Source organism: Nicotiana tabacum, chromosome 11 (genome assembly GCF_000715075.1).
Source record: "Nicotiana tabacum cultivar K326 chromosome 11, ASM71507v2, whole genome shotgun sequence".
Classification (NCBI taxonomy): domain Eukaryota; kingdom Viridiplantae; phylum Streptophyta; class Magnoliopsida; order Solanales; family Solanaceae; genus Nicotiana; species Nicotiana tabacum.
Genome location: NC_134090.1, coordinates 85,559,513 through 85,587,407, shown reverse-complemented (window position 1 = coordinate 85,587,407; position 27,895 = coordinate 85,559,513). Strand labels below are relative to the sequence as shown.

Below are 27,895 nucleotides of genomic sequence, written 5' to 3'. Positions count from 1 at the left end.
GGCCACGTTGACTGGGAGGGTGATTTCCCCTTTCGTTGTCTCGCTCGCCATGTTTAATCCGTTGAGGACTCGAGAGGCGGGCACGATTTGGTCAAGTAGTCCAAGCTTCTCCACCACTCTCGACCTGATAATGTTAGCCGAGCTACCTGGATAAATAAGCACATGTTTAATTTTAAATGTATTCACATGAAAAGAAATTACAAATGCATCTTTATAAGGCTGAGACAGGGTCTCGATGTCCTCGTCACTATAAGTGAGAGTGTCCTCGGGTATGTAATCTCGAGTTTGCTTTTCCCTGTTGCTGTATATTTTTGTTCGTTTGACAATGGGTTCATGTGGGATGTCGGCTCCCCCAACAATCATTTTGATGACATGTTGTGGTTCTTCTGTTTCTTTTTTCATGTTCGCATTTCTTTCCTGAAATTGATTTTTGGCTCGGTCACTGAGGAACTTTAGAAGGTGACCTTTGTTAAGTAGTTGGGCTACTTCTTCTCGAAGCTGTCTGCAATCTTCGATCCTAGGACCATGTGTGCCGTAAAATTCTCACATCGGGTTAGGATTCCTTTGCGATGGGTCTGATAGTATGAGTTTTGGCCACTTGGTGTCTTTAATTTTACAAATAGATGATACAATGTTCGAAACATTGATGTTGAAGTTGTAGTCGGATAATCAGGGTGCCTCCGTCGTCCCTGTGTATCTGTCAAATCCGGGTCTGCTCATGAGTCCCCGAGGATTTTGACCTCGATCTGCCCTTCGGTCGTTTCGGGATATGTTACGCCTTGGGGTGTTTCTTTGATCTTTAGTGTATGGTTGGTACATTTCCTTGTTCGGCTTTGGCTCCTTCGAGAGAAGCCTGCTTGGATATACTGAGCTCAAGGGGGCTTCCAGTTGGTCATCCTTGACCCTTATCTTTGATTGATATCGGTTGTGGACATCCGCCCAAGTCACGGTAGGATATTCAACCATGTTCTGCTTTAGCTGTTTTGAAGCTACTGAGCATCGTTCATTCATACCTTGGGTGAAGGCTTGCACTACCCAATCATCATAGACTGGTGGTAACTCCATTCTCTCCATTTAAAAGCGAGATACAATCTCCTGCAACATCTCATTTTCTCACTGTTTGATTTTGAAGACCTTGGACTTCCTTGTAGCAACCTTGATGGCACCGGCATGTGCCTTTATAAAAGAATCTGCCAGCATGGCGAATGAGTCTATCGAATTTGGGGATAGGTTGTGATACCACATCATTGCCCCTTGAGAAAGTGTTTCCCCTAATTTCTTCAACAGGACGTATTCAATTTCGTCTTTCAGGTTATCTCCCTTTACGGCACAAGTGTAAGTAGTGACGTGCTCGTTAGGATCCGAGGTTCCGTTGTACTTCGGGAGATCAGGCATTCCGAATTTCTTCGGGATGGGTTTCAGAGCTACACTTGATGGGGATGACTTTTGTACGAATTTCTTGAAATCAACACCCTTCAGGATCGGGGGTGCTCCCAGGATCTGATCGACCCTTGAGTTGTAGGTCTCCTCCTTTTTATCATTAGCTTCTATCTTCTTTCACCCGATTCAATCCTCTTTATGAGGTCCTCGAGCATCTTCATAATAGCGGGGTCGGCTGCTGACCCGTTGTTGCTCGATCTTTCTGGTACTTGTTTGGCTCGAGGAGCCATTTCCGGTGCTGTTGTGCTTGGAGTTTTTTTGTGGCGCTGAAGTTGAGCAATCGTCAGCTGTTGTGCCTGCAACATCTCAAAAATGACATGAAGGCTAACCTTTTGTTCCTCCCGGGCTGGGGTTCTCTGAGCTTCTTGTTGGTTTTCTGGGCATATACTCTCGTTAGTGTGAGAGCTTATATCAATGTGTTGGGCATTGCGTGAGACCACATCCACATGGATTGGCTCTGGTGCATCCTCAGGTTTTTGTAGTGGTACACCGATGCCTGGAACAACTACACCATTTTCTCCATGGTCCTCAGGACCATTACTTTCATGTGCATTTACTGAGTTAGACATTTTGACCTGAAATCAAAGATTCTTCGACAAGAGAAAGTTTAAAGAATAACTTGTGTTTTAAGTAAACTAGCACGAAAACAATAACTATTGTTTTTAGCCCCACGGTAGGCGCCAAACTGTTTACCTTAAAAATAGTAATTACAATTAGATTTGATTAAGTGATTCTAAAAATACGTGATTTTTTTATGCTAGTTTGTAGGCAATAGATGCTAAGTATCAGCTAAGAAAGTAAAGTAAGAGTAAGAGGTAGTGTTAATATTCAAACCAAACGATCGTGAATCGGGGTGAATAGGGGCCTCGAGCTGGCCTACGCTGGGCCTCGAGGTCATGCTAATGAGCTTGACTGGGACGATCGATGAAGTAATAATAGTTTCAAGGTCCTCAATAATGGCTTTTTATAATCAATGATGATTAATAAATGAACAACAATAAATGTAAGCAATAAATCAAAGGAAAGACAATGGAGAATGTTCTTGTTCTTGTATTGAATCTCATGTGTGCAAGAAATAACAAGGGTCCCCTTTATATAGCAGGGGGAATCCCAATATAGTACATATGCATTTATTATAAAGATTTGCAGCTAGTAAAACTATTTAACTTCACGGTACAGATTGGTACTATTTTTGTAGACCTCGTCAATAATAATCACGCGCCTTGGGAATTTCCCGCTTATCCATGGTAGCCACCGACTTACACTACCCCGAGGTTGAGATAGGGAACCCTCGGGGTCGAACCTCGAGTTATGCCTCGGGCCTTCTGAAAACGGGCTATTGAATGTCATAATGATCAAAAATCAAACTCTCCAATTTTAGCTGTATAGACAAAGTCTATCAATTCGAACGAAGTCAAGAGATACTATATTTAAATTTCTTCATTTGATGTAACTGAACTACGCTTGACCAGATTCTCATTTAAGAAAGAATACATAGGCAGCCCTGTGGGCTCTGTCACATCTTAATAAAATTCTCATTTTCCCCACAACAAAAACTGTGGCAGAATTGTAGGGAGTCCTAAAATTTCCTGACCAAGTCCAGCTAACGTCATCACATGTAAGACATTTAAAAAATCGGTTAAGTAACTGGGGCAAAATTTTGAGAAGGATTCTCAAAATTCCGGAGCAGGTCCGACAAACTTCATTACATGCAGAACGACTGAAGGATCACTTAATAAACTGGGGTAGAATTTTGAGGAAGATCCTCAAAATTCTAACGCAAAGAAGTCGCAATGTCTCTAAAAGTGTCACAGTCATTAGTTCATCTAATTTACTTGATATTATAGACCACTATGTTTTCTAAGATAACTCTATTTCATCAAATAAGTGCAATTTTTCGAAAACCTTATTTCTATGGCAGCCAGGTGTTGCCCAAGGTAACTCGAATAGGATCTCCAGAGCAAAGAAAAACAAAACAAGCAGACAAAGACATGAACCAACCTCCCCTGCAAAACTCACGATTTTTTTGGATTCAGGAACAAGGAATAACAATAAGTACGTGCGCCTTAAAATCATTCCCTTTATAACAACTGGACCGCCAAGTGCAAATATATCTCCAGCTAAGAAATATTCTACTCCTATTTGCTATTTGCCCATTGCATGAGACTAAGCCCTATCTCAAATCTTGCATGAGGCTAAGCCATGCCTCCCTATTTGCATAAGGCTAAGCATTGCCTTCTCTTTGCATGAGACTAAGCTCTGTCTCAATTCTTGCATGAGACTAAGCCCTGCTTCCCTATTTGCATAAGGCTAAGGATTGCCTTCTCTTTGCATGAGACCAAGCTCTGTCTCAGTTCTTGCATAAGGCTAAGCCCTGCCTCCCTATTTGCAACAGGCTAAGCATTGCCTTCTCTTTGCACGAGACTAAGCCATGTCTCAAATCTTGCATGAGGCTAATGCCTACCTCCCTATTTGCATAAGGCTAAACATTTTTGTCACGCCCTAAACCTGGGGAGGCGTGGCTGGCACCTGGTGCGAGTGAACCATTGTGTAACTCATTTATTCCTTTTGTAGCTATCATGGGCCGATATGGCCACAACTCATAATGTACAATTGTATGTGATCAAATGTTATATTAATAAACCGTTGTTCTGAAAACATGAATACATATGGGTCGTCAAGGCCTCTGACACAATGTACAATCTGAATCTCTGTCTATAAAGCCTCAACGATTATTTGACCTCAAATGAGGTAGAGTCTTACCGATCCTTCGTTGAATGCCAATCTTGTCTACTATGAGGGCTCCTCAACTGATTATCTATACCCGCAGGCATGAATGCAACGTCCTCAACAAAAGGACGTCAGTACGAATAATGTACTGAGTATGTAAGGCATGTGAATAAGTATATAAAGAAACATAGAGTAAATGATTCAGCCGGTAAGTCTGGATAGTTCTGTAAATAGTGAAATAATTATAGTGTCATGAATATGCGTATGAATTTCATGCCGTGCATACACATATTTCATAACATCATTAGGCCTCTAAGGGCATTCTATCATATCATCTCGGCCATTGTGGGCAAAGTCATCAATGTATACCAGGTGATCAGGTGGTGGTGCGTATATAACACCGTAACCTTTTTTCATATCTCATATACATATATATACATACATATATATGCGTATATAATGCTGCCTGAGTCATATCTCAGCCACTATGGGCAACATCATCATCGTACACCAACTGATCAGGTGGTGGTGTGTATATAATGTCGTAACCTTTTCTCATATCCCATATACATATATATACACATATATATATGCGTATATAACGTCGTCTGAGTCATGGGTAAATATGTATGTATAAATGTATGAAATGCATAGGAAATACGTTAATAAAATTTCTCGGTACGTCGTAAGACCATTATGGCTCTAGTTAATATCATGAAATAATATGACACATGGGGAATCAAGTTTAAGCTTTAGTAGTATTTTCATGGCTTGTATTAAAGCAAGATAATCTTCTTTGATGCTACCATATTTTTGTTAAGTAGTACTACTATTTTAAAAGATAGTAGTTCTACAACAATTGTATGACAAAAGACTCTGAAAGGTATAGTACTGATTGTTTTCAATCTCCATTTAGAACTTTACTTTTGTATGAAGAGATGTCTTTCCTTTTTGTTTAGCTTTAATTATTTTTAATATTTGTGATAATTAAACTAGTTAATTCCTTATCTATAATCATAAAGTAGGTACTTATAACCACTTCTACTACTCTATGTCCTTGTCTAGCTGTGGGTTGGACTACATTTGTAAATAGTGAATTTTTTACCAGGACCCAATATCTTTAGAAAAAAAATCAAGTAGACCTTAATAACAAGTATTTCAGTGCTAATCTGTTAATAATAGAAGTTGTGCATTTGCTTGTTTCGTTCGTGTCGTATATATTATGTCAAAAAGAAAGAAGAGATAACATTAACATACCTAAGATTGGATATTACACCAAGATCAACTTTAGATGCAGATTGCAATACACATCAAACTTCTCATAGTGAAGTTGTGACAAACTACCATAGATGTGTGGTTTTTTAGTTTATTGAACTCAGTCAAACTAGTTGGGGTGGGATGCATAGCTAATTAAACTAGTTGGGGTGGGATGCATAAATCTCATAAAAAACTAATCTTGCAGCTTCCATATTGTCAATAGCAGTGTACACAGCTATTAAAGTATTACCCACAAAAATAATAATCAAGAACCCCAATTTCAAGATTTGACCATGTACCAACTCCCCAAGATAACAACTTTTCATTCCGGCACAAGCTATTAAGACACTAGTCACGCATACCCGTGCTAAAGCACGGGCCCAACAACACCAAATTTGGTATCTCTATTATATTAGAAATTCTAGCATATTTCTTGTACATATATACATATACATAATATGAAGGTATATTGAAGAATACTAAGATTAAAAGTTAGTACTTATATATATGACTATACAAAGTTCCCGATTGTTTCAATTCAAATAGTTGACCTGGGCTGCTGTTAGTGCGAACAATTTTCTTTTCGTCCTTAGCTACGTATAATATTAGCATAAATGAATCCAGTTCAAGTCACCCTGATCAACCCAAAAAACTTTTGAATATCCTTTTTTTTAAAAGTGTTTTTTTGGAGTAGTAACGTAGTTCAAGCTTCTCTTTGAATTTTCTTTTTACCATGTTGCTCTCGCCTGCTTCATGTAATTACACACTGCAACCAAGAAGAGGAAAAAGAGCAAAGAGATTTATCATGTATTTATTTTTTTAGAATATGTATTTGAAAAGCTTTGACGGGTGCGTGTAAGGTTGGTCCTACTTGAGAGCTGTACATAGAAAACTAAGAGGAGCCTCCGAGATCTTCAGATTCATGCTTGCATATACTTGTTCCCTATATATTTCCATATATTGATTTGCTCCCAAAAAGTTTTGCAATCCAACAACTCTAGTAACAAATTATTGATCCAAAATGCAATAAAAACTATAAAGATCCTAAGCCTTCATTCCAATAAGAATATGTGGAAGCTCTCTAAAAGAAGTGCCGATACAAAAGCACTTTAAAACAAATTAAAAGAATTAGAAAACAGAGAAATCAGTTCGTGCTGAAATTACCTTTTCAATTAGTAGATGGCCCATTGTAATATAGCAGTCTCAACTAACAGAGAAATCAGTTCGTACTACACCATTTAGTGCAATCCATCACCGAGAAATACAACTTGAAGAGTTTAGACATTTTTTCCATCTATTGGCATTGATACACCTTATTTTTCAAAATTCCTTTGTGCGCCTAGCTAACTGATGTTAAGATCCAATTGAAAAGAAAAAAAAAACTAAAGAGAAGTAGAAAGAACAATAGCAGTGAGAACCGATGGATAAGTCTTCTATGGCTTTAGCCTACATTCCTCTAAAGATGCCACATATACTAATAATGCGTGAGTCGTACTTGTGTTAAGTAAAAAATTTGCCACGTTGTGTTCTTATCCAAAATATTTTGAATAATTACTAATTACCCGCATAATTAAGAATTATCTCAACTTACTTAAAATACTACTCAGTTTTAATATACTTTATACATCGTACTATTACAGTTATGTGGTACCATATAACATAAATACATATACTATTATTTCATTAAAACATCCAGGTAAAAATACATATATTTTCTCAACTTATAATTTTTCTAATCTTATATAAAAAGTAAAAATTCTCGTACGCTTAATTCTTAAAATGGTAAAAAGATAACCTTCTTTTCTTGTGAGATAATAATTTCTATTTTTACAATAAAGAAAATCTCATAATTGTCTTCTCTTTGCATGGGACTAAGCTCTATCTCAACTCTTGCAAGAGGCTAAGCCTTGCCTCCCTATTTGCATAAGGCTAAGAACTGCCTTCTATTTGCATGAGACTAAGCCCTGTCTCAAATCTTGCATGAGGCTAAGCTTTGCCTCCTTGTTCGCATAAGGATGTCTCCCCTTTCTCGCATGAGGTGGAGCATTGCCTCCCCATCTGCATAAGGCTAAGCTCTGCCTTTCCTTGTCTAATGACTAAACATTACCCTTCCTAAAACCTAGCATTATTTTACCTTTTCCGGGACTAAGCTCTATCCCGATCATGTACGAGACTAAGCTCTGTCTTGTTTTGCTCATATGCATCACCATGTCTCTGTCCGAAGGCGTCATAGTTCGAAGGCATCATCCTCATAGCATGAAGACACCATGTCATGGACTGAGGATCTCTCAATATCGCACATCGTCATTTAAAGGAATCATGGTTCGGAGGCACCATTCTCATGGCCCGAGAACATCATTTTATGGCTTGCGAATCCTCTATCTCATGATTCATGGCCCGAGACATCACGGTGTAGTGGCGTCATCCTCACTGTCCCAAGACAACCTTCACGGTCCAAAGGGAATTTGCATCATATTTAAATTCTCGCAATAATCCATATATATTTGCACGCATCGTGTCTTACGTTTTGCAGGTAATTTAGAAGTGAACCGCTCTTTAAACAGGATTAACCTTCGCTTCAGTTTCCGTTCATACCGTTCATTCCCTGCCACTACTTCAAACGTAACCGACTCGCATCAATTATGCGCCTTTACTCTATGACCGTTCAGACATCTTCCATGTGATACATCTGTTACGCTTCTGATTCACATTCATAACTCCACATAAATCTATCCGAAACTATCCTTCCCAAAAGAATACTTTCCGAAACATACGACTATTCCTATACCAATTTCATCGGTTTTATTTACCGTTGGGTCAAGAACTACACACGGCCTGATTCCTGTAAAACCGGGGATATGTAGGCATCCCAGAGACCAAGGTGCAACTATTTTTCAAAACACCCCATTCGCTCAAAATCGGTAATCATTTCTTTACCCGATAACTCTTTCATCCTTCCCGGGAAAAAGAGGGGCAGCTGTTGATACCCAATTTCCCTCTCATATCTCTCAAATACACATATATACTTTCAAAATAGTGCATGAGCATCACCATGTATTTTTTTCATAATTTTCTTATTATTTTTAAATGGCTTTTAATCAATTTATTCCTATATTTTTATATAAATAATTATTATTTGCATTACAAATAATTTTATAATAATTTATTACTTAATTGTTCATCATTTATTTCCATATTAAGCATTAAATATTATATATATATATTAATCTTTAAATATATATAATTATTGTGCATCCTTAGGCTAAAATTGCATATTTTGCAATAATAGCCTATATGTATGCATAATTACATTATTTACAAAAAAAAAAACTTTTTATATTTTAATAGTGTTGAGTAATTATTTTAAATAATTTTCATGCACAAGTGATATTTTTATTATTTATCAATTATTTTTTATAAATTATTTTTTTTGTTAAATTGGGTAATTAAAATATCGCCTCCTAAAACCCCAATTTCGGACCTAGACCAATTACCTACACTACCCAATTACCCCGGCCCCATACACCGGCCCACATTAAATACCCAATACCCAGACTCATACCCGTTTAAAACCCCGACCTAACTATTTTTTTTAAAATCACAGTCGTTGATCTCTGAAGAACAACGACTCAAATCACCTCACCTCTTTTTAATTATACCCATCCGCCCAAACCCTAATGACTTTACACCTCCGCCATCCTAGAACACTCTCGTCTCTCGCCTCTCAAAACCCTAGCGCATCACTCAAATCTCTCCGATTCCAACCCCAAAAATGGAATCAATCTATGATTCCCTTACAATATTAGTCTCACCTGCCTACTGGCTACCCGTGTTTGGTATTACATAATGGCTTACCTGGAATGGCAAGCAAATCTGGAAAAATCGAAACAAAGTTGGTTCAAATCTTTAACCTGTTGTTTATTCCGTCTGTGTTCATCACTTTTGATCCTTGAAAGTACGACTCTTTTCGTATCTCTCACTGATTCGACTTAACCCTAAGGTTATGGTTTTAGATCTTCTTTATTGAACCAAATCTGGTTCAATTTTATGTTTCTTATGAATATCCTCCTGTCTATGTTCATTCTGTTAAAATATATGATTCTTTGCCTCTCTCTTTTTTAATCAATTTTGTGGTTTACCTAAAATAAGGGTTTCATATCTTTGATTGAACCAAATATGGTTCGATTCTAGTTTTCTTTTTGAATAATCTTCTGTCTACTTTTATTGTATGCATTATGTGATTCACTGCCTTATTTTTCTGCCGATTTTTTGAAGGTTTACCTAAAACTAGGGTTTGAAACTTTTACTGACTTTTCGATACTTTTTCCTTTCTCATATGAAACTAATATTTTCCTTCTTTCTGTTCAATTTACCATGTTTCCTTTATTCCTTTACCTTATTTTTCCTTGAAACTGGTTGTTAATTGATTCCATATGACATTTTCCTTATTCTAAGTGTTACTCTCCCAATTACACGCTATTATTCCCTGATAATTTACTGAACTCTGTATTATTTGTCCTAAAACTAGACTTCAATTGATTCTATGATTAATTTCTTTCTTTACTTATGTGTGTTTGATTTCTTTCCGTATTTGTTCGCCTAATTGAATACTATTTAAATCCTTCTCCCTTTCCCCTTTAGACAGACTTGAACTCTATAGACTCTTACTAAATTTTAAAGTTTCTGGTTCTATACTCTCTTTGTTCTCTCGTTTACTACTGGTCTTGGCCGGCTGAAAGCCAAGGGCAAACATTCTGGACTTTTAACTTCTTGGTATTGTTCTGGTTTTTCTCGCTTAACTGGTGAGTGACTATCCTTTGTCATACCAATTTTTATGTGTTCTTGATCTGTGTTGATAATCCAGCATTTCTAAAATCCCTCTCTAAGCATGATTCTGCCTGTCTACATGCTTTTCTTTTAATCCTATGGTCAACACTATTAATTTATATTAATTATTTTGAATAATATGAATCCTCTTAAGATAATATGCTCAATCTGCCTTATGTGTGTTCTGAACCTGTTCTGAATTTGAGTACCTTTAAGACAATGTTAGAAGGTTAAGTAGTCAACCAGTCTTAAGGCTTTGAACTTGTATTGTTATTAGGATTTTGTTCTATCGTTTATATGCTTTCTAGCATGTCTGAAATTCATGTTAGTGTTTTGATTATTTGGTTTTCCTAAATGCTAGCATTGAATACCTAGCTTAACTAGATTGTTAACCAGATTTCAACTCATTTGAACTGTGTTTGAGCATGAACCTTGCTTGTTTTCTGGGTGCAATTCTGTCTACAAGTTCCATGTCTTAACTTTGCTTTCTTCTGAAATCAAAACTGTTTAAATCTGTCTCTCTTTATATGTTGTTGCTCTTTTAAAACTTCCACTCTTAGTCCCTTAGGTTCTATCCTCAACCATCCAGTGTGACCACTGCTCAGGGTCGATGTGAGACTTCTATGAACTCTAACACATAGGGAACGTGTTCCTAATCTCTTTTACAATATTTCTAAGTTGTGGTTCTGGTGTAAGCATTTCCCTGGGTCGTTGAGGCCCTTGGGAACTTTGACATATTGGAAACCTGGTTCTACATGTGTTACGTGTGAGACATTTGTATTTGTGCTATGATGTACCTATGAATTGAGCCTCGAAGTTGATTGGTTTGAAGGCTTGGTTCCTAGGTTTATTTGGGCCCAATTAAGGCTCCATGTAGTGTATCTTATTACTATTATGTAATTCAATCTTATTAGTATTATGTAATTCATTTGCTATTCTGGTTTGTAACAACTCTTTAATAAATAGATTCTTCTTATTTCCTTCTGTTAAACTGAGTAGAAATCCTGCCTATAGGGATTTATCTATGTTATTAATTCTGCTCATTCGTCAAAACTGTTAAGTTTTTCAATGTGTTTTAGAAATCCTGCATATAGGACTTTCGTTGGTGATGTTGATTCTGAGTTCTATATTTGTATTTTCGATAGCCTTCCTATAGGATTATATTGCATATTAGAAATCCTGCCTATAGGTTGCATTAATCTTTCCAATAAATATGTGTTAAAAATCATGCCTACAGGATCTGAATGTTTGATTTAATTGTTTTTTGGTAATATGCACAACTTCTGATCGTATTACTGTTCAATGAATATCATGCCTGTAGGACTAAAAATTAAAATCAGTTTCAAAAATAGAGATCATGCCTATAGGGTTTAAATCAATTCGACATTAGAAATCATGCCTATAGGATTCTATTAATTGGTTCTGAATATAATCGTCGTTGTCATTACTTAGACAGTATGCCTATAGGACTTAATAACAATTCTAGATCTGTAATTGTGATTCATTACGGTTTGAAGTGCCTAGATGATATTCATTAAAACCAGTAGGCAAACAGTAAGTCCTAACACTCGCCTTAATAAAATTGTTTCTGTACATTTGTCTTCTCGTAAAGATATCCTGCCTATAGGATTTTAAGATCGATGAATATTGTCAATTAATTGCATGTATTTGTTGTTTATGAGCGGAGGTTAACATAAGCCCATATTTGCTTTGTATTTGCGAGTCCTAACATGTTTTGTTTGTCGCTTAGTCTTTTACATTTTTAGCAACCTAGGCTTAGTCTAGAACTATCCCAAATAGAGGTCCTAAATACCTCCAGGGCCATAGGTAATGGACGAGTAGTGCATGCATATGAATCGAACTAGAATCGATTAGAGTGCTTTAGGTAACAACTTACTGATAATTGGTAATTTTTTCTTGATTCTGAGTCGTGCGCCTGGGGAGGATTTTTGGGTGTTTTCCTATTTTCTGGACTAGTTGTTTGTAGTTATATTTACGTTATGAAATTGATTTGATTAGATTTGGGGCACTCGGAGTTGGATACTCTTGGCAAGAGCGTGATTTCGGATTGATTTGAGCTTGGTTCGAGGTAAGTGGCTTGCCTAACCTTGTGTGGGGGAACTCTCCTTAGGATTTTGGTGTTACTGTTATATGAATGCCGTGTATGTGAGGTGACGAGTGCGTACATGTGATAATTGTACGAAAACCCCATTTTCATTAAGTAAATATCTATGTTTTCCTTTAAATTGAGACATACTAGTACATGTAGCCTCATGTTTAGCTTAGAAAAACATGCTTACATGACTTAACTATCTTATCTCCTTTATCTGCTTACTTGGATTCTGTGTAGCATGTTTAGGGTAGAAATTACTTGTTTCTTTGATACGAACTTGAATAGAACTCTAGGCTTTCTTTTAAGAGTGTTGTGTATATTGATATGGTTGTGTGTTTGCTTTGGGACTACGGAATGATATCCTGAGAGATCCCCCTACACATTTATATTTGGGACTACGAGACGATATCCAGGGAGATCCCCTGTACCGAATATTTACTTTGGGACTGCAGAATGGCATTTCGGGGAGATCCCCATGTACATTTACGATTTGGACTACGGGACGGTATCGCAGAAGATCCTCTGCACATTTACGTTTGGGATTACGGGACGTTATCCTGGGAGATCCCCTATTGCTATCTCTATGTACAGAGTTATTTCTTTCTGTGATTTCATTTCTCATTGAGTGTTAGTATTTTAACTATACTACCTTATTTCATATTGTTTACCTTGTTATATATAAATAATCAGTAGGGCCCTGACCTGATCTCATCACTACTCGATCAAGGTTACACCACATCGGTACCAAATAAGTGCCAAGCCTAACCTTGATCTCGTCACTACTCGATCAAGGTTAGGCTTGGCACTTATTTGGTACCGATGTGGTGTACATGTCCTTTCCTGCACATGTTTTTCATGTGCACATCCACGTTCGTCTTCTCAGCCATAGTTCTAGTGAGGCGAGTCGATTTAGAGACTTCGAGGTATATCTTCCGCGTCCGCATACCTAGAAGTCCCTCTTTATTCTCCCTTCAGTTATAGACTTTTCCCTGTATTTTTCTTTGTTATTAGATTTCTGGAGTTAGAAACACTATGTATTTCTTTAGCTTGTGAGTCATAAGATTCCGGGTTATGGGAGTGATATGTTCAGTTGGGAGTGTTATTATTGTATATGCTGAGTGCCATTTTAGACTCTTTTATTATATTTACCTGTAAATTGTTAGTTTTGTATCTTTAATTCATTTTCCGCAAATTGTTAGGCTTACCTAGTCGTAGAGACTAGGTGCCGTCACAACAGTTCACGGAGGGCGAACTTGGGTCGTGACAAGTTGGTATCAGAGTTCTAGGTTCATAGGAGTCATGAATCACAAAGTGGTTTATTAGAGTGTCAAAGATCAGTATGGAGACGTTTGTACTTATCTTTGAGAGGCTATGTAACAGTTAGGAAAACTCCACTTTATTTAATTCCTTGTCATACGAGATTATTGATATTGAAATTCTAAACCTCTATCTTCTATTCTATCATAGATGGTGCGGACACGTGCTACCGGAGATGACCAAGCACCTGCGCCCCCTACTAGAGCCGTTAGAGGCCGGGGCTGGGGTAGAGTCTGAGGATTCATACGTGGTACATCCAGAGCACCTGTGCGAGCTGCTATAGAGGAGCCACCAGCAGCTCTAGCCGGAGCATAGGTGCCTGATATGCCTACTGCTACTACAACTCTAGCACTCTAAAAGACCCTTTGCACAGTTCATGAGCATGTACACAACTCTAGCTCTAACAAGGTTGATTCCCCTTGTTGCAGCCACGTCTCAGGCCAGGGGAGGAGCACAGACTCCCGCCGCCCGCACCCCAGAGCAACGAGTTCAGGTTAATCGGCTCCCAGAGGTTATATTGGTATCGCCTGTAGCCCCAATTCAGCGAGAGGATAGGGCAGCACCTTCAGAGGAGGAGCAGCGGAAACTTGAGAGGTTCAAAAAGTACAAGTCTCCTACATTCAGTGGTCTAGAATTAGAGGATGCTTAGGGATTTTTAGAGGAGTGCCACTGTATCCTCCACACTATAGGTGTAGCAGGGTCAAGTGAGGTTTTTTTGCTACCTTTCAGCTTCGAGGGGCAGCCAATTAGTGGCGACATACTTTTGAGTTGGACAGTCTGGCTGAGGCATCTTCCCTTTCATGGACACAATTTTCCGATATGTTTTTGAGGGAGTATGTCCCTTAGAGCCTCAGGGACACTTGGCACGCATAGTTTGAGCATTTGCGCCAGGGTACTATGAATATTTTGGAGTATGATGTCCATTTCAGTTACTTGGCTAGACATGCACCGACCTTGGTTTTGTATAGTTCGTAAGAGAGTTCGGCTGTTTATTGAGAGGCTCATTGCCAACATCAGGTCTAGCATGGCCCGGGAGTTAGAGATAGATATTGCTTATCAGCAGGTGGTGAACATTGCTAGGAGAGTAGAGGGCATGCTTGCTCGGGATAGGGAGGAGCAAGAGGCCAAGAGGTATCGAGAGTCGGGCCATTATTCTGGGGCTCGTTCCCCAGCTGTAGTTTGTCATGGTAGGGGTTATGGAAGTCGCCCTGTTAGCTCTTACAACAACCAGTGGTATTCCAGCTCTTCCTAGACCTCAGGAGCCTTATTATGAACCTTCAGTATCTAGTGTGCCTCCTGCACAAGGTGCTTACAGTGGTCAGTCCAGCACACCTGGTCCGAGCCAGTCACAATTGCCACATCCTCTCAGATCTTGTTTTGAGTGTGGCGACACATGCTTGTGGTGAGGGATTGCCCTAGACTTAGGAGGGGTGCACCTCCACAGACTTCTCAGCCACAGCATGCTTTGCAGAGTTCCCAAGCTATGACTACAGCACTAGTTGCTACCCCACCTGCTCAGCCAGCTAGAGGTGGAGGTCAGGGAGGTAGAGGTCTCCCTAGAAGGGGAGGACATGCTAGATGCAATGCCCTTCCTACCCGTGTTGAGGATGTTGCCTCCAATTCTATCATCACAGGTATTGTTCCGGTTTGTCATAGAGATTTATCGGTTCTATTCGATCCAGGCTCCACTTACTCTTATGTATCCTCTTATTTTGCCCCATATTTGGGCATATCTCGTGATTTTTGGAGTTTCCATCTTCATGTTTCTACTCTAGTGGGAGATTCCCTTATTGTGGACCGCGTATATCGGTCGTATTTGATTCCTCTTAGTGGTTTTGAGACCAAAGACGATTTATTATTGCTCATCATGGTAGATTTTGATGTTATCTTCGCCATGGACTATTGTTTCCCTATTATGCTATTCTTGACTATCACTCCAACACCATGACGCTGGCTATGCCAAGTGTACCGCGATTAGAGTGGTGGGGTACTTTAAATCACACTCCTAGTAGAGTTATTTCATTTCTTAAAGCTTAACGAATGGTTGAGAAGGTGTATGACGCATATCTAGCTTATGTGAGAGATGTCAGTATTGATACCCCTACACTTGATTCAGTCCTAATAGTATGGAATTTTTCTGATGTATTTCCAGCTGATCTTCCGGGCATGCTGCCCGATAGAGATATTGATTTTGGCATTAATTTGTTGCTGGACACTCAGCCTATTTCTATTCCTCCTTATCAAATGGCTCCTCCAGAGTTGAAGGAACAATTACAAGAATTTTTGATATGGGCTTTATTCGGCCCAGTGTGTCATTTTGGGGTGCTTCTTTCTTGTTTTTGAAGAAAAATGATAGTTCTATATGTATGTGCATTAATTATCACCAATTGAACAAAGTTATAGTGAAGAACTGATATCCTTTACCTCGTATTTATGACCTGTTTAATCAGTTACCAGGTGCTCAAGTGTTTTCTAAGATTGACTTGCGTTTAGTTTATCATTAGTTGAAGATTCGGGAGCCAGATATCTCGAAGAATGCTTTCAGGACTTAGTATGGTCATTATGAGTTCCTTTTTATGTTATTTGGCCTGACCAATGCCCCAACAACATTTATACATTTGATGCACAGTGTACTCCATCCATATCTTAACTTGTTCGTCATTTTCTTTGTTGATGACATTCTGGTATACTCCTAGAGTGGGGAGGATCATTAGCAGCACCTGCAGATAGTGCTTTAGACCTTGAGAGAAATAAAATTATATGTGAAGTTGTCGTAATGTGAGTTATGGTTGGATTCCGTGGCATTCTTGAGTCACGTTGTATCGAGTGAAGGGATCAAGGCAGATCCGAAGAGAGTGGAGGCAGTGCATAGTTGGCCCAGACCATCGTTAGTTTATAGAGATTCGTAGTTGTTTTTGGCTTGGCAGTTTATTACCATCGATTTGTTGAGGGAATTTCATATATTTCAGCACCTATGACAAGGTTGACCCAGAAGGGTGCTCCATTCAGATAGACGGAAGAGTGTGAGGAGAGCTTTCAGAAGCTTAAGATAGCTTTGACTACAGCCCTTGTATTGATATTACCTATGGGTTCGAGGTCTTATACTGTCTATTGTGATGCGTAAAGGATTGGCCTTGGAGCGCTATTCATGTAGGATGGTAGGGTGATTGCCTACGCATCGATACAACTAAAGGTGCATGAGAAGAATTATCATATCCATGATCTTGAGTTAGCTGCTATTGTTCATTCCTTGAAGATCTGGCATCATTATATGTACGGTGTTCCTTTTGAGATCTATACTAACCACCAGAGTTTGCAGTATCTGTTCAAGCAGAAGGACCTTAATTTGCGTGAGAGGAGGTGGTTAGAGCTGCTGAAGGACTATGATATCACTATTTTGTATCACCCGGGGAAGGCCAATATGGTGGCCGATTCTTTGAGTCTCCAGGCGGAGAGTTTGTGGAGTTTGGCTTACCTACCAGAAGACGAGAGGCCTATGGCGATGGATGTTCAAACCTTAGCTAGCCAGTTTGTGAGATTGGATATTTCGAAGCCCAGTTGGGTCTTAGCTTGTGTGGTTTCTTGGTCTTCCTTATATGATCGTATTAGAGAGCGTCAATATGATGACCCTCATTTTCTTGTCCTCAAGGACAAGGTTCTGCATGATGATGCCAAAGATGTGACCATTGGTGATGACGGGGTATTGAGAATGTAGGGTCGGATATGTGTACCCAATGTTGATGGGCTTTCGGAGTTGATTTTGGAAGAGGCCCACAAGTTGCAATATTCCATCCATACGGGTGTCGTGAAGATGTACAAGGATTTGAGGCAACACTATTGGTGGAGGAGGAAGCAATAAGATATAGTTGGGTTTGTAGCTCGATGCCTCAATTGTCCACAGGTGAAATATGAGCATTTGAGACCAGGTGGCTTGCTTCAGCAGATTGAGATCTCGGAGTGGAAGTGGGAGCGGATCACCATGGACTTCGTAGTTAGACTCTCATAGACTTTGAGGAGGTTCGATGCCATTTGGGTGATTGTGGATCGACTCACCATGTTCGCGCACTTCATTCCTCTATGTACCACATATTCTTCGAAGCGCTTAGCAGAGATTTATATCCGAGAGATTGTTCATCTGCATGGCATTCCAGTTTTCATCATTTTAGATAGAGGTACTCAATTTACATCGCGGTTTTGAAGAGCCGTACAACACGAATTGGGTACTCGGGTGGAGTTGAGCAAAACATTTCACCCCTAGATGGACGGACAGTCCGAGCGCACTATTCAGATTCTTAAGGATATGCTCCGTGAGTGTGTGATGGAGTTTGGAGGTTCTTAGGATCAATTCTTACCACTTGCGAAGTTTTATACAAAAATAGTTACCAGTCCAACCTTCAGATGGCACCGTATGAGGCTCTATATGGTAGGTGGAGTAGATCCCCAGTGGGTTGGTTCGAGCCGGGCGAGGCTAGATTATTCGGCACAGACTTGGTTCATGACGCTTTGGAGATGGTTAAGGTGATTCAGGATAGACTCCGCACAGCCCACTCTAGATAGAAGAGTTATGCAGACTAGAAGGTTCGCGATGTTTCATTTATGGTTGGAGAGCAGGTCTTGCTTCGGGTTTCGCCTATGAAGGGCATTATGAGGTTTGGGAAGAAGGGAAAATTGAGCCCAAGGTTTATTGGCCCCTTTGAGGTATTGCGACGTGTTGGGGAGGCTGCTTATGAGCTTGCCTTACCTTCCAGCTTGGCAGGAGTTCATCCGGTATTTCATGTTTTGATGCTCCAAAGATATCACGGTGATCCGTCCCACGTCTTTGATTTCAGTTCAGTTCAGTTGGACAAGGATCTATCTTATGTTGAGGAGCTAGTGGCTATATTGGACAAGTAGGTTCGAAAGATGAGGTTAAACAGCATTGCATCAGTAATGGTTTAGGGGTAGGGTCATCCGGTCGAGGAGGAGACTTTGGAGACCGAGCAGGATATGTGTAGCCGTTACCCTCATCTTTTCACCACTTCAGGTATGTCTTTATGCTAGTTCGAGGACGAATTAATGTTTTAAGAGGGGGAAGATGTAACGACCCAGCCGGTCGTTTTGAGAATTAATGCCCCGATCCCCTATTGAATGCTTCTCCTTGTATAGTTATGTTATTGTGATATTCCGGGATGGTTCATCTTGAGTTTCAGACTGTTTTGGGATACTTAGTCCGTAAATGAGAGCTTAAGTCTTAGAATTTGGACTATAGTAGGAGCAGTGTGAAGACGACCCCGGAATGAAATTTTGTCGATCCCGTTAGCTCTGTTGGGTGATTTAGGGCTTAAAGGCGTGTCCGGATTGTGTTTTGGAGGTCCATAGCTTATTTAGGCTTGAAATGGCGAAAGTTGAATTTTTGGAGTTTCGGGCCGGTAGTGGAATTTAATATCGGGGTCAAAATCTGATTTCGGAAGTTGGAATAGGTGTGTAGTGTTGAATATGACTTATGTGCAAAATTTGGGGTCAATCGGACATGGTTTGGTTGGTTTCAACATCGATTGTAGAATTTTTGAAATTCAAGTTCATTAGGTTTGTATTAGAGTGTGATTTGTAGTTTTAGCATTGTTTGATGTGATTTGAGGGCTCGACTATGTTCGTATAATGTTTTAGGATTGGTTGGTTTATTTGGTTGAGGTCCCGGGGGCCTCAGGTGAGTTTCGGATGCTTAACGGATGAGAATTTGGATTTAGGCAAATTTCTGAAGTGCTGAACCTGTTGTTTTCGCACCTGCGGATTATGGACCGCATGTGCAGTGCCGCAGAAGCAGCTGAGTGAACCGCAGAAGCAGAATTGGACTTGTGCATCAGGGATTGCAGATACAGCTGGGGAACTGCAGATGGGCCCAGTGACCGTAGATGCGGCCCCAGCCCGGATAAGTGATTTCCGCACCTGTGATGGTTTTTCTGCAGATGTGGTCTTGCAAATATGGTGGACCCCTTGCAGAAGCGGGATCTCTAGAAGAAAAAGGGCTAAATCGAGGGTTTTATCCTATTTTCAATTGTGGCACCTTTGAAGCTCGGTGGGAAGTGATTTATTGAGAGATTGTGAAGGAGAACTACTGGGTAACGAATTCTAACTCTAATTTGGTTCTAATATATTAATCTATTGTTATTTTCCTCATCTAATTAAGGAATTTGAGGGTGGAAGTTTGGAAATGGGGGAAAAAGTCCCCCAATGGAAAATTTGAGTTTTGAATTAGAATTCGACGTCGAGTTGGGAAGATTTTTGTACGAGTGAACTCGTGAGTGAATGGGTGTTCATAATTGGTAATGTTTACCCGATTTCAAGACCTAGGCCCGAGAAGGATTTCTGGGCGTTTTCCTATTGTCTACCCTTAGCTTCGATTTTATTAGCTAAACTAGTAGTTTGTAGTTATATTTATGTTATGAAATTGATTTGATTAGATTTGGGCCACTCCGAGTTGGATACTCGTGGCAAGAGCATGATTCCAAATTGATTTGAGCTTGGTTCGAGGTAAGTGGCTTGCCTAACCTTGTGTGGGGAACTCCCATTAAGATTTTGGTACTGTTGTTATATGAATTCCATGTACGTTAGGTGACGATGCGTCACGTGCTAATTTTTGGAAAACCCATTTTCATTAAGTAAATATCTATGTTTTCCTTTAAGTTGAGCAATACTAGTACATGTAGCCTCGTATTTAGCTTAGGAAAATATGCTTACATGACTTAACTGTCTTATATGCTTTATCTGCTTACTTGGATTATGTGTAGTATGTTTAGGGTACAAATTACCTGTTTCTTTGATACGAACTTGAATAGAATTGTAGACTTTCTTTTGAGACTATTGTGTATATTGATTTGGTTGTGTGTTTACTTTGTGACTACGGAACAGTATCCTGGGAGATCCCCTTGCTCATTTATATTTGGGACTACGGGACGGTATCCCGGGATATCCCTTGTACTGGATATTTACTTTGGGACTACAGAACGGTATTCTGGGAGATCCCCCTACACATTTACGATTTGGACTATGGGACGGTATCCCAGGAGATTCTTTGTCCCTTCACAAAAGAATCTGCCAACATGGCAAATGAATCCACTTAGTTCGGGGGTAGGTTGTGATACCACATCATGGCTTCTTTTGACAGTGTTTCTCCAACTTTCTTCAGCAAGACAAATTCAATCTCGTCATCCTTTAAGTCATTACCTTTTACAGCACAAGTATAAGCGGTAATGTGCTTATACTACGGGACATCGGGCATTCTGAATTTATTCGGGATGGGCTTCGGAGCCGCACTTGATGGAAATGGTTTCTACACAAACTTTTTTAAATCTACACCCTTCAAAATCGGGGGTGCGCCCAGGATCTGATCGACCCTCGAGTTATAAGTCTCCACCTTTTTATCGTTGGCCTCTATCTTCTTTTCTCCTTACTCGATTCTTTTAGTCAATTCCTTGAGAATTTTCATGATTATGGGGTCAGTCGCCAAGCACCTTTCATTGGGTCATTCTAGAACTGGTTCGTGCTGCATGTTAACTGTTCGGCGATGTTAAGTATTCTATTCTGACTTTCAAGTTGAGCGATTTCGAACTTGTTGAGCTTGCGGCATCTCGAATATCACTTGTAGGGTGACTCCTCCTTCTTCCATTCCCCGTGCTTCTTGGCCTCCAGTCTAGGCTTCCCTGCGTCCATTCCTTATGTGGTCTGCGCCTGCTTCCGTGTTTAGAGCGTTGCGGGAGCTGATATCAACTGGCTCCATGTTTAGCACTCCCTCAGGGTTTACAGGTGGTACACCCAGCCCTATGTCGTTGTTTTCTCCAAGTCCTTCACTGTTATGAAGAGGTGCATTTAGTGTGCTAGACATGATCAAGCCTGAAATCAAAGAATCTTTGACAAGAAAAAGTGTGAAGAATAACGTGTGTTATCGGAAAACTAGCACCAAAACAATCACTATTATTTTTAGCCCTACGGTGGGCGCCAAACTATTTACCTTGAAAATGGTAATAGCAAATATATTTGATTTGTGGTTCTAAAAATACGTGATTTGTCGTGATTCTAGTTGTTATGTGAATAATGCTAATTGTAAATGAGCAAGAAATGATAAGGAAACCAGTTTGGTCACAAGGTTGAGGTCCCCGAGCTCAGCAAAATAGGACCTCGAGGGCAGCCTTTAACGGTTGGTAATGAACAATAAATTAGGAGCAATAAAGTTGTAGAGTAATTGTTGAGCATGTTTAGGCAAGAACGCAGAGAATGTTCTACAGTATTCAATATTCATGTGTGCTGCCAAATAAAAGAATGTTGCCTTGCATGAATGTTTGGGTCCCCTTTATATAGGAGGGATGAATCCCAACACAATACAAGTCTAATCATGACAGAGAAATGCTATTGGTACAGTTGTGTAACAGACTTGTACAAGCGTGTACTTTCTTTGCAGACCTGATCAGCTCTAACCACGTATCCTTAGGAGTTTTCACGCCTTTCCATGATTGTCATCGATTTTATACTGTCTCGAGGTAGGCCGCGATGAGCCTTTGACATGCTTTCTCGAAGCATGCATTTCGGGGTCGAACTTCAATATTTACTGCGAGCCCCTCGAGATTGGGCCTAACATGCCATAAAGGCCTCGATATTGGGGCCCCTGGTATCGACCGCACACAAGACTCTTTTATTATATTTACCTGTAAATTGTTAGTTTTGTATCCTTACTTCATTTCTGCAAATTTTTAGGCTTACCTGATCATAGAGACTAGGTGCCGTCACGACAGTTCATGGAGGGAGAACATAGGTCGTGATATGATGCAAAATCGAGTTCTTCTTACTCAACTCTTCTACAGCCACATTCAATCTTTTACCAACTGTTTTTCTAGATGTAGGTACCGTTGTATTACGAATAAAATTAAAGTTAGGAGTTTGAATCTTACAACTAAGGTCTACCACAAGATCTAGAGTAAGAAGAAAGACTGACAATTCTAAATGCCCTATAGCCTCCTACTTATAAGTGTGGTGCACAACACACCCATAAACAAGACTCTACTAGAGATGACTTGTAGACTCCCTAGGGTAGAACTTCTCTGATACCGAGTTTGTCATGCCCCAAACCCGAAGAGGCATGGCCGGCACCCAGTGCCATACTCCATCCGAGCATACCACTCTGTAACTATGAACTCTGGTGGGGTAACCCTCCACATAGGCTGATGAAGCCATATTCTGAATCATCTGAAAATAAAGTCTACAACGGGCAATACCAAACTAAATGTCTACATAGGGCTTGTAAATCCATAATACTGATATAAAAGATGCACTGGACTCGTCTACAAGCCTCCAGGGATAACTAAAATGTATCACGGCCGGGATAAGGTCTAGACCTACCCATCAAACCCTTATATATAAAATTGACTCCAAGGTATAGACCTGGTAACTCCGAGGAAGTATAGCTTACCAACCAAGCTGTTGTTTGACTTTGTCTACTAAGAAGGTCTATCCAACTATCTATCAGATCATGCAGGCATGTAATGTAGTGTCCCCAAAAAAAGGGATATCAGTATAAAATAATGTACCGAGTATGAAAGGCAACAGAATAACTGAAAACTAAAGCTGAACTGATAATTTAATAACTGAAAGTACATGGGAGTCAAATACAATTTGAAAATATGCTTACCTGGGACTCAAATATGAATAACCAGCCCACCATTCCGTCATTATGTGGTGTTTCTCCATACCTTTTCTCCTCCATAACTCCATAAAACATCAGTACAAGGGGCCAATACAAGTGGACTATAAAACAATCCACTAAAAGTGAAATAAATAAAATTCACGACTTCCGATCACCGTCTCATGTGTTCTAACTATTAGGAAACGAATTTATCAACCTTCCTTGACATTTAAATGCTTAAATACAAAAAGTAGGCATTTTCTTAACTATGAAGTACCTTCCAAAACTCAAACTACAACGTAAAAGAGAGGCGATATTGCGATACTTACATCGTAGGTATTGTTCTAATGTTATCGCTTCTTGATTTCGTATCTGGGATTTTAATCTTCTTTGGAACCGTTGTAGAGAGCTTAAAGGTAAGTTTTTGGGGGTTTCTTTGGTCATGTTCCGGATGTCGTATGAACGAATGGTTAAGAGCATTAGAAACTAATTTCCAAGACCTCCAATTTGGTATATATTATGTTCCAAAATGACTTCATATAACACACGGAATGTATTGCTCAAAAAACTTTGGTGAGACACCTACTTTTCACTGATGCAGTATCTCTCTACTCCTATGTTGTATTGATGAACGGTTTAATTCTTTAGAAACTAGTCTCGTAAATCTTCAATTTAGTAGGTAAATAGTCCCCTAATTCCAAGTATATTGGAAGAAAAGCTCAGCTACATTTGACCTAAGTTTCAACACATTTATAATGTAACTTGTGATGACCTTTTCCAACTTTTGTTCCATAACTTACTTGACTTTAAACCATAATACACGTCTATCATACAACTGAAATAACTCATAACATAATCTTCTTATAATTTTAAGCACCCTATTCTCACCCCAAAAGCACAGGCTGTAACATTCCCAACTTGTCGACTTTCGATAATAGTTATTTTATTCAATTCGTCTAGCTTCTAAGTATTCCAACCCTCTATTCATGATCTTAAATATTTGTAACCTCTAAGGTAACATGATTAATTTAATTTATGTACTTTCAAAGATGATCTCATTTTTGAGCTTACATCCATTGACTTAAGACATACTCCTACGTAAGGAAACATGGGGTGTAACACATATGGACAGAGAATTAACCATGCATGGATGTATGTGTATATGCAAGGGATGATCCCTAGGTAGGATGCAACTTATATGTATGTATGACCACTCCCAAACATGTAATACGTCATCCAAATATCATCATAGGCATAGATAACACAAAAGGCCATTTCATAGTCTTTGACGTGGGTAAGGAAACTCAAGTAGTTATGCATCAATTTGAGGCATAACACATGAATAACAAGTACAGGTATGTGTTTATAATATACATGTGACTACATCTAAAAAAAGTATAACAGTGATAAAGAATAGTTCATCATGCTCAAAATAGGGTATCATTAACCAAAACATTATCTCTCTCATTGTTCATGGTGCTCACATAGTCCTTCAATCGAGTAAATCATGGAACAAGTGGAACACAATCCAAAAAAGGCAAAAAAAAGTCTAGAATCTACCAGAGCATGAATATCCATGGTTCACCCCCGCCTATAGCAAACAATATCAATTATTAGGAGAAATTCTCTCAACCAAAGCTAGGAAAGACACTTACCTCATCCGGATAGTCTTCAACCTCAAGTCGCACAAAAATCTCACTCTAGCGCAGCAGTCATGAAAATTCAATGTCACAGCCCAAAATCCCACCAAAGGTCATGTTGGCGCCTAAGCCGCTTGCTAGGCAAGAAAACACAAAAATAATCATAAATCTAAAGTAGATAAATCTGCTTTTAACCAAATGCTCAATAAGATAAGAAACATAATAATTCTCAAGTTTAATAATATAGATAATTATCCAAGGCAAGGTCTAAACATGACCACAATTGCCAATATTTCCCCAAAATCGGATGTCACAATCATCATAACCATCTAATGGGAGTATGAGAAACGTCTAAACACACTGTTTGTCTGAATATAATAGATAGACATAAGAGAGAAGTAGGGGGGATTCATGTGCTGCAAATCGATCAAGTAGAGCAGCTCTCCACAAATCCACCTACTGTCTTGGATGAATACCACTCATACCAGTCTTATAACCTGCACAAAATATGTAGAAGCGTAGTATGAATACACACAGTGATACTTAGTAAGTATACAATCTAGCCTCAAAGAAGTTGTGGCGAGGTGTCATCTCTAACACTCAGTAGCAGTCAGATAAGCAGGTTAGAGAAATGATCCAATAGAAAGGCAGACATGATATTATCAACAAATACAAAAGCACAAACTACAAGTCATACATACTTTAGACATGCTTTCCAAAAAACTGTAATCAAATAAGATACACTGATCCCAATTGTCGAGTAAAACGGATACCAGTCAATAACACTTACTTCAATTCATAGCATGAGTCTAAACAAATATAATTATGCATGCTCTGGATCTCTTTTTCAACAACTCACAACATAATTCATGTGCCTGACACATGCCACATATCCAACAAGCACCAAAAGAATCACAGGAGCATACACTCACAGGGCTCAAGGTAACATGGGTAATCACTTGACTTTGGAGGGATGGATCCATAATCCAAGCGCCAATCATTTTATATTTAATTATCATCAATCAAATGTTGTGGCGCACAACCCGGCCCAAACCATAATATCATCAATCCAATAATCAGTGCCAATATCTGCTTAAGTGCTCAAAGTGCTAAAATCCTTAACTTGCATCAATAGCCACTTTTCACTCATGCATATGTGTGAGAAAGGATATAAAAAAGGATCACAAATCATGATATTATGAATGTGAATAAAAAGCCCAAATGGCTAACTGATATTTATGGTAAATCATATAACTTATATTATCATAACGGATCAATAAGCTACTTATCGTGTTTCTAGCTTAATCATATTATTATCATGAGTAAATTAAGCTATAGAAACTGTAGCAATTATGGAGCAAACAAATCAAGCATATTGTCACACCTCCTTTTTGCGCGCCCCGCCCTGAAGGGTAAGATGCGCGAGGGGAGTTTTTCCAATTTAAGTGACAATATTCGAAATGGGATTATTTATTTAATTCAGAGTCGCCACTTGGGAAAGGTTTGGCTTTTGGTGTCCCAAGTCACTGGTTTATCTTGAATCCCAAATCGAGGAAATTTTCGACTTTTCCAAATGAAGTCTGCGAACTAGAAATTCTAAGTAAGGAATTCTGTTGACCCGAGGGAAGGTGTTAGGCACCCTCAAATCCCGTGGTTCTAGCACGGTCGCTTAAATTGTTATAATGGATAAATATCTGATTTAAATACATGTTATGACTTACGTGCTTTTATCAAGTTTAAACCGCTTTTATTATTATCATTTATTTTTATAGAATTGCAACGTCGTGGAAATGCATCTCGAACCACGTCACAATCAATACACCCGTGGTCGTCGACACATCTTGGCTCCGTTGAGATTTGGATTTGGGTCACATCAATGTGCACCCGTGTTTAAGAAGGTTAAATTATTAAAGGTACGCCTAAAGCAACTAGCGTATTGTTATTTTAGGAAGAGGCCATGAAGGTTCATTAAACGGCCAAATCCAAAGTCTAGTCAATGGTTATGTATTTTATTGAGGACCCCGGCGGTTTGTGATTTATTTGGAGAGGCTCGTCTCATTTTTATTTTAAAGGATAAACCTATAGTGACTATATTTTCTATTAAGTTCGTCTCTAAAATAAAAGAAAATATCTTAATTATTTACATGCTGAAAACGTAACTGATTAGTTATTAGTTTACGGCTAATGCGATTGGAAAATTGCGATCGAGTTTGTACAAAGAAAAACTGCTTTCATTTTTATATTCTATTATTTACTAATGCTGGAACATGAGAGGGATACACAATAATATCAAAGTCGATTAACTATTCTTCAAGTAATTTAAACTAGCATTATTAGATGAAGACATCATACATATGCAGCCTCATTACTAATTAATTAATCGACTACATTTTTATACAAAGAGAGGAAAATTAATATTCAAACACATATCCAAACAAAAGAATTCAACAGGAAAAGGAGACTGATTAATATTTCATTTTTCGCTTCAAGCCAAGAGTGTACAAATGTGTACCTGGAAACAGCAGTACAAGAACAAAAGAAGTAGGAGTCAGTGACAGTAATAACGCGGCAACAGCAGGTTCAGCAACACCGCAAAACCAGTAAAAACCAGTAGAATAACCCAGTAACAGATTGAAAACTCAGCAGTGCAAAAAGTACAATCGCAGTCAAAGCAGAAGAGAGAAAAGATACGAGATGCAGTAGTTTCTGACTTTTGAATAACACTCGAAGAAAAGCAAACAGAATTGTTCGAGTGAAAGTTCAAATTGTCTTTCTCTTTTACTATCACGAACTCTCTCCAAGTATAAAAGTATGTCAACTCTCCCTAAAAATCCTCTCAATAATATTCAACTCTTTTTCTCTCCCCCCAAAAAATCTCTCTTAAAACTCTCACTCTCCTCTTTTAATGTCAAGAATGAC

General features: G+C 39.0%; 1 long non-coding RNA gene across 1 annotated transcript; it reads right to left on the bottom strand.

The window, feature by feature from the left end:
* Positions 1-2,420: 2,420 nt before the first annotated feature.
* LOC107814649 (uncharacterized) lies at positions 2,421-6,878 on the bottom strand. The gene is made up of 2 exons (XR_001654602.2): positions 6,592-6,878; positions 2,421-6,193 (listed from the first exon to the last, which is right to left on the bottom strand). It is a non-coding gene; the product is annotated as an uncharacterized LOC107814649 (long non-coding RNA).
* Between the last annotated feature and the right edge of the window lie 21,017 nt (positions 6,879-27,895).